This window comes from Cetorhinus maximus, chromosome 21, assembly GCF_964194155.1.
Source record: "Cetorhinus maximus chromosome 21, sCetMax3.hap1.1, whole genome shotgun sequence".
Classification (NCBI taxonomy): Eukaryota; Metazoa; Chordata; class Chondrichthyes; order Lamniformes; family Cetorhinidae; genus Cetorhinus; species Cetorhinus maximus.
Genome location: NC_135899.1, coordinates 19,135,886 through 19,144,634, shown reverse-complemented (window position 1 = coordinate 19,144,634; position 8,749 = coordinate 19,135,886). Strand labels below are relative to the sequence as shown.

The following is an 8,749-nucleotide window of genomic DNA, read 5'->3' as shown; positions in this document are numbered from 1 at the left end:
ATCACAATGCACTGACTGTGGTCAATCAGCCCCCTCTGTCTGGAGAGGCACCTTGATAGAGCTATTCAACTGGTCCCAGTCCAGTTCCTTTTCCCCCACTGCCAATCCCTTTTTGAAAGTTAGTTTTGAATATTGTTTCCACCACACTGGCAGGCAGTACATTCCAGATAATAATGGGCTGCGGGAAAATCCGTATTCATCTCACTCTGGATTTTTTTTAAACAATACCTTACACCTGTATCCTTTGGTTGCTGAACCCTCTGCCACTGGAAACAGTTTCTCCCTATTTTCTCCAAACCTTTCATGATTTTGTACTTCTCTATTAAATTTTCCATTAAACTTCCCTGCAGAAGCACTGGTCATAATCTTCCAATCCCCTTAGGTACAGGAGAGGAGCCAGAGGACTGGAGAATTGTAAATGTTTCATCCTTGTTCAGAAACGGTCTAAGAATAAATCCAGCAGCTCCAGGTAAGACAGTTTAACCTCTGTGCTGGGAAAGCTTTTAGAAGTGATAACCTTGGGCACAGTTAAAAAACACGTAGACAATTGTGTGGAGTACTTAAGGAAAGCCAGCCCGGATTTTTCAAAAGAAATGTGTCCAACCAACTTGATTGAGTTTTCTAATGTGGTAACAGGTAGGATTGATAGGGTAATATGGCTAATGTGGTATTTATAGAATTCCAAAAAGGCATTTGAAAAAAGTCATATAATAGGCTAACATGAAAATTTGAAGCCCACGGGATGAAATGGGCAGTGACAGTATGAATATGAATTTGCCTCAGCAGCAGAAACAGGTATGGTGAATGGTTATTTTTCAGACTGGAGTAGTTTTACAGTGTTGTTCCCAAGAGGTCGGTGTTATGACATGGCAGATGATATGTGCTGGGCGGACCACATCCCCGCGGGAAATTTGGTCGCTCTATCACAATGGTTTTACAATTTGTATTTATTATGAGAAGATGTGTGCACTAAATTCAGAAATAATGAGTCCACTAAGACTTTAGAGATCTTAAAAATTAAGTTAGAGTACTTATGAACAAAAAAAAAGATTTCAAACACATAATTCAGACTATAAATTACTTACTCCTATACCAACACCTAACATTCCTAATATTAACCTGATTCCCAGCTACATATCCCCTATTAAGGCAACAGAACAAAATAGATTTTAGAATTTAAAAAAAACCAGCAAGTTAACACAGTACCCACTTGACAGTGGAATTCCAAATGGCCTCCCCAACATCAGTTACTTTACATAGCAGACTTATGGACAAATGGCTGGTGGATTCTTGAAGACAGGAATGTGAGCGGGGAGTAGGATGTTAAGAGGCCTCAAGGCAATTTAGACGAGTTGAGTGAGTGGGAGAATACATGTCAGATGTAGTATAACGTGGATAAGTGTGAAGTTATTCACTTCCCAAGGAAAAACAGAATATTATTTAAATCATGTCAGATTGGGAATTGTTGATGTACAAAGGGATCTGGGTGTCCTTGCATACCAATCACTGAAAGCAAGCATGCAAGTGCAGCAAGCAGTTGCAAGAGGACTTGAGTACAGGGGTAAGTATGTCTTCCTGCAGCTATACAGGTCCTTGGTGAGACCACACCTGGAGTATTGTGTGCAGTTTTGATCTCCTGAGCGGAGAAAGAAAACTTGCCATACAGGCAGTGCAGCGAAGGTTCACCAGACTGATTCCTGGGATTGTCGTATGAAAAGACATTGGGTCGAGTGGGCCTGTATTCACACGAGTTTAGAAGAATGAGAGGGGATCTCATTGAAACATGTAAAATTCTGACTGGGCTGTACAGGCTGGATACAGGGATGATGTTTCCTCTGGCTGCGGGGTCTAGAACAAGGGGTCTCAATCTTAGGATACAGAGTAGGCCTCCAGTACTGAAAGGAGGAGAATCCTCTTCACTCAGAGGGTGGTTAATTCTCTGCCACCGAGGGCTGTGAAGGCCAATTCACTGAATATGTTGAAGAAGGAATTAGGTAGATATCTGGACACTAAAGTTGTCAAAGGGGCTGGGGAGAGATCGAGACTATGGCGCTGAGATGGAGGATCAGGCATGATCATATTGAATGGTGGAGGAGGCTCGAAGGGCGAATGAGCTACTCCTGCTTCTATTTTTCTATGTTTTTCCACTCCTGTTAGATCTTACATGGCCCTCTCCTCACATAGCTTTTCATTCTCCTTTAATTTTCCCTTTAATATGTAAATTCAACTGTTTGATATGACTCTGAAACATCAAACTCTGAAAAGGAAGGTAAAAAATAAAATATTTTTCAGGCACATAAATAAAAATAGGAAGGCTGGGATGGAAATAGGACCATTAAGGGATAGATAGGATAATGCCACAGATAAGGATAGAGATAGGGCAGAAATATTAAATGATTACTCGACCCCTCTGGCTGTACGGCTCACAATGAATGTATGTAGTTAATACTAAATGTATCATTATTGTATTGAAGCACCTCAGAGTGCAACATGATGTAGGTTGATAACTCCAATACCATTGCACTGTCTGACTGTCATGTACAGATTGAAATGATTGTAATATTCATTAATTGTATTGATGCACCTCATGATCCCTGTTTAAAAGTTTAATCTGATTGCACCTTTTGTGATGGCAATTTAGAAATGTTTTGTAATGTCCTTTTAGATATTTTATGAATAAAGTATATTTTTCTAAATAAATTAATTGATTACTTAATTACAGTGTTTAACAGGGAGCTAGAACAGGTAGATATGATATTGAATGATGATCTAACTTTTCAGGTAAGTGCAATTAAAATAAGAGAAAAGGGATCGAATCAAACTCAAAGAGGATAAAGCCCTGGCCCAGAAGTTTCACACCCACACATTTAAAATAAATCTAGGGAATAGATAGCAGAGGTATTACTGCAGATTTGAAATATGTTTTTGAGGAAAAGGTGTAGTGCTAGAGGACTGGCAGATAGCAAATGTAATTCATGTTCTTAAAAAGGCAGAACAGAATGTACCCAGGGAATAGTAGATCAGTCAACTAATGTTGGTGCTAGAAGAAATAATGCAATCCCTACTAGAGAGAGGAAGAACTTCTAACAAAAAGAAACAAATCATTAGCATGGATTTCAAAAAGGAAAATCTCTCTTGACCAAAGTTATGATTTTTTTGGAAGAGGTAACAGCGACAGTAGACAATGGTAATGTAGTAGATGCAAGTTACCTGGATTTTCAAAAGGCCTTTGACAATGCCTCTTACAATAGGCTACTGAATAAAGTCAGAGAATATGGAGTCAGCGGAGAAGGGAAGAATGGATTGCTAGCAGGTAGAAAGCAGAGGGTAGTTATTCAGAGTGGCAGAAAGTGGGAAATAGTATTTGACAAGGTTCAGTACTGGGCCCACTGTTGTTGATAATTTGCATTAATGGTTTGAACTTCAGAATCAGAAACACAATTTATAAATGGATGACATGTGTCTATATATGTGCATGTGTGCTTGCGTGTGTGTGTGTGTGTGTGCGTGTGTGTGTGTGTGTGAGAGAGAGAGAGAGAAACAGTCAGTCAGTCAATACTGGGGAGGGAAAGGCTGAAGAGAAACAAACCAAGCAGGAGGGCTTCTTTTTGAAGGGATCAAATTGAAAATTAGGGAAGTTAAGCTAAATTTATTTCAAACATTGGTTAGATCATACTTACAGTACTGCACGTGGCTCTGGTCAATTTATTATTAAAAAGGATAGAGGAACTGGGGAGGGTGCAGAGAGGATTTAAAAAATTCTTCCATTTCCACAAACTCCAGCATGATGCCATCCCCCAAACGCATCCTCACTCCATCTCCCACCCCTGTCGGCATTCCATAGGGACTGTTCCCTCTGGGACACCTTGGTCCAGTCCTCCATCATTCCCAACACCTCAGCCCCCTCCCATGGCACCTTCGCATACAATCACAGAAGGTGCAATGCCTGTCCCTTTAGTCCCCCCTACTCCTCACGGTCCAAGGGCCCAAATACTCCTTTCAAGTGAAGAAGTGCTTCACTTGCACTCCCTCAATTTGGTCTACTGCATTTGCTGCTCCCAATGATGTCACATCTACATTGGAGATACCAAACTTAGACTGGGTGATCGCTTTGCAGAACACCTTCGGTCTGTCTGCAGGCATGACCCAGACTGAGGTAAACGTCAATTCCTGTTCGACAGGTACTAGAAACTGTAATACTATTGTTTTCAAAATATAAACTTTATTCATAAAGTTAAGGTAAATTACACGACAGTTCCAATTTGACATCACATAAAGTGCAACACAGTTCTATTATGTTTAATGCCTGGCTATGACATTCTGAGGCAATTCAGTATGCTCACAAACAGTTTGCAAATAGATTTACAATTCTCATTTCATATCAAACATTCCCTGGTACGTTGTCTGGGGAAAAGAAAATTAAATGATAAAACAGAAAATAATTGAGGGGAAAATGCACAAATATTGAAGAAAACCAGATACTGAGTTGCTGCACTAAGGCTCACTCACCTGTACATTATCTTACACAGTGCTCTCTCCCCCTCATTCACTGTGTGAACCACCTAGGGACACCGGGGAGCCTTGCTCGCCTGTACAGGTACATTATCTTGCACTCAATGTCGGTGATTTTACAATGATATAAAGGCATCAATTGCACATAAGTAATTGTGTAAACATGCTGTGGGTTCATTTACTGAGATGAGGAACATGGGAACAGATATACATGGATAGAAAGCTTGAAGGCATCAGCAGCAGAACTGACTGTTGTGTGCTCTGCTCAATATCAAAAGTGAAACTAAAGCTAGGTAGCATGACACATTTCCCTTCTAGTGATGATAGGCAGCTATCTCTTAAAGGCATATTACAGCATTCCTCCTTTTTAAAGATACTTTAACCCCTTCCAAAGAAGTGTAACTAATTACAATACATGTTCATGTTTAGTTACCATTACATCAGCGTATCGAACAGATGAATCTATGAGTCCCTGAAGGGTAAAGGCAATCTGCTGGTACACCCAGATCCTATGATGGTAACTTTATCTGGAGGTGTATTTAATTGCTCACAGTGACCTGCCCGATTCTGAGACTTGGATAATGTTTCTGGTTTCATTAGGGATCTTGTCCTAAAGTCAATAGGAATGTCCAGTGGTTGAGGAGCTGGAATAGATCTGATTTCTCCTCAGTTACGTCTCACCATTGTGCCTTTTTGTGTCATTACTTCATAGGACCCTGGTTCTGAACCAATCTTTGATGCCTCGGCTGGTTGCCACGTACCCTTCTGTGGGCCCCTGGACGTGAACTTGTCCCAACTGTAAACTTGGCAGCTCTGTACCCACATTTTTATCAAGACATTGGCCGTCTTCTCGTGCAGTTTTAAAACTTGCTCTCTAGTCTTTGAGACAGTAGAATGGGTAAGAGTCCGTAAATTGGTATGCATTGGTCGACCTAACAAGATCTGTGCCAGTTACAGAATAATTCCACTTAAAGGTATCACTCTTGGATGTAACATTGCAATGGGTAGATCTTGCTTGGTCTGTCTACATTTGAGAATTAGGGATTTCACTGTGCAAATCATTCATTCATCTGGGCCATTAGATCAAGCTAATATCAGGTCATAAAGATTCCAGTTTGATCGGCTGCCTGCCTTTAGAAATGACTTACCGGGAGGTGCCTGACTTGTCCCAATATGGCCAAAATGATCTTATGTGCTCGTGGAGATACTGAATTGAATCAGGCCATCCGTTTTCCACAGTTTCTGTAGTGTCACCTTTCACCATTTCTTCTTGTAGCTGCTAGCATTTGTTTTGCACAAAATGTTCTGGATCAATTGACAGACTTGCATTCTCCTGCAAGCGTAATGTTGCAGCTCACTTTTAATTGACAATTATGTCTAAAGATCCTGGATATTTCGCTTTTAGTTCATGATCTGAGGTGACAGGCGTCGTTTATGAGTTTGATCTGCCTTGTGAGGTCTGATTGATTCCATGGATTGTTGCTCGTGTGAGGTCATGGCATGCTGATACACCTAGAGACTCTGGGCTAGAGTCTCCATGATGTAGAACATCTGTGTCACCAGGAGGATTGACTGTACTTACAGTCCAGGAGTATGATCCTGCACATGGAATTTGTGAGCTGTTGTATGCTGAGTGTTTCACAGCAGTGGGTTTTGCCATGTCTGCAGATATGTGTCTTTTAGAATTAGTAGGAGTAGCATGTTGGCACTTGCCCCTGTGTCAATGTTGACCAATAATGAATCCTTACCAACTTTCTTAGGGCAGCTAATTCGAATCTTGGCAAACACTTCAGATGGTGAGATGGCATCAATGCTTTCCATAAGATTGACGGTGTGAAATAGGTGCTCTTCACACTCCATCTCATTGTGCACATCGTCATTTTCTTGTTTGTCAATTGCTTCGTGTATATGTTTCTGGCGGGATACCAGCTGGCCATCCTCATTGCTGAAAACTACCTGTTGCAAGCGGGTTGTTTGGATCAGCACACGGCTCTTTGTAGCTGCATCAGCCTTTGCTCAAGTGCACAGCCTCTGCCAAAGGCCCTTTCTGCCACATGCCTTACAGAATCGATGAAAAGCTGGGAATTTCCTTGGTGCATGCAAAAGGCCACACCCTCCACATGTCCTGCTAGGTTTGGGTTTCCTAGTGAGTGCTTCAACAACTGGGTTGTACCTTGGACCTGTAAGTTTAATCAAACTGTGAGGATCGCTTTGTACCTACAACCATCCTCTTCAGCCGCTCTTGAATGCTACACCTTTTCAGTTTGTCTAACAGATCTTCCTGGAATCCTTCCATGGGAGTGGATGTGATCACCAACTCAGCAATTCTGCCTGCTAGCTCTGCATTTGAAAAATCACAGAACGTCCCCTTTTCTCTGCACCTGCTGATGAAGTGGTCTACGGATTCTGTAAAAAAAACCAAAAATAGCTGGAAAAACTTAGCAGGTCGGACAGCATCTGCGAAGATGAATATGGTTGTAGTGTCGAGTCCGTATGACTCTTCATCAGAACTAAAGAAAAATAGAAATGAGGTGAAATATAAGCTGGTTGATGGGGCTGGGATAGGTGAAGCTGGATAGAGGGCCAGTGACAGGTGGAGGCAAAGAAGAGATTGCCAAACATGTCATAGACAAAGGGACAAAGGATTTTTATGGTAATGATATTATCTAAGGAATGTGCTAATGGTGGCATTAAGGGTAGAAAGCAAGACGAAGAAGTGACAAATGGCCCGAGTGGGTGTGGGGTGAGGGGAAGGGATCGAAATAGGCTAAAAACTGGAGATAAAACAATGGATGGAATAAATTTAACATTAATAGAAATTGGTGGGAAAAGGAAAATATATTTTAAAAATATATATTTTAAAAATGACAAATTATTAGAAAAAAGGGGGATCGGAAAGGTGCTAAGGATGGGGGAGAGAGGTCATGCGCTAAAGTTGTTGAACTCAATGTTAAGCCCGGAAGGTTGATAAGTGCCTAATCGGAAGATGAGGTGCTGTTCCTCCAGTTTGCGTTGAGCTTCACTGGAACATTGCAGCAGGCCAGGGACGGATATTTGGGCATGGAGGGTGTTGTCGAAATGACATGAACTCTAATTGATGAAGACAGAAGTTGAACCTGATTCTGCACCAGTCGCCCAATATCTTTTGGGGATCCTTTAGCTCTTCTGCTGTTGATCCTGACGTGTTCAGCCTGTGTAGACGACAATGATATTATCTTGCCCCCTCACATTCTGTGAACCAGATGCTGTTCAAAAGGGAATTGAATAAATAATAAAAGAAAAATGAAAAAGATCATTTCAGGAGCCGATTTGGCATTGGGAGTTAAAAGCCTAAAGACATTTTAGAAGCAGCTCGCTGCTGCAATGGGGGAATCATTTGTTTCTGGGTGAATGAATTTCAAAAGCGTCTCTTCCTCAAAACCGTTTCTCTTGCTTATGCCACCCTCTGCTGGCCGATGAACGTTAGTACACAAGCAGAGAGGAAATCATGATAAATGCAGTGAGTGCAGAGCGACCTCAAATGCCAGCGTTAAAATAAAAGCAAAACACTGCGGATGTTGGCGATCTTGGACCTCGAAACGTTAACACTATTTGCTTCTCCATATACATGTGTCCCTTATGTGTTAATTTTTCGAGTACTTTGTAGTACATGCAACAACGGTCTCTGTTGGTGAACAAATATGTTACAGTAAAATCTGACATTAATTAGTTAATCAGAGGAGAGCGCAAATGCAGTCCTCCCGCTCCCACAAATTTTACAGTCGAGAATCCCGCATTTGGGGACATCGCAGGTGTCAGCACACTCGAAGTGCAATGGGCTGACCTCGTCCTGGGAGAACAATATTTTTTTGGACAAATATACTTTATTCATTAAATATCTGGAAGAACATTACAAAACATTTCTAAATCGCCATCACAAAAAGTGCAATCAAATTCAACTTTTAGACATGGATCAAGAGCTGCTTCAACACTATCAATGAATATTACAGTTATTTCAATATGATCATTACAGACAGTCGGAAAGTGCAATGGTATTGGAGTTATCAACATACATCCTGTTGCACTCTGAGGGTGCTTCAATACAATTATGATACATTTAGTATTCACTGCATACATTCAATGTGAGCCGGACAGCCCGAGGGGTCGATACAATTCCCAGTCTCTCGGTGCACTATGACAGAAAGGTCTTAGACAGCAACCTTTCCCTATTGCGCCTTTGCGGCGGCTGCTCCAAGCT

General features: G+C 41.3%; 1 non-coding gene across 1 annotated transcript; it reads right to left on the bottom strand.

Annotated features, from left to right (window-relative positions):
* Nucleotides 1-8,228: 8,228 nt before the first annotated feature.
* On the bottom strand, nucleotides 8,229-8,390 carry LOC144696208 (U1 spliceosomal RNA). Its single transcript, XR_013580120.1, has one exon. It is a non-coding gene; the product is annotated as a U1 spliceosomal RNA (small nuclear RNA).
* Between the last annotated feature and the right edge of the window lie 359 nt (nucleotides 8,391-8,749).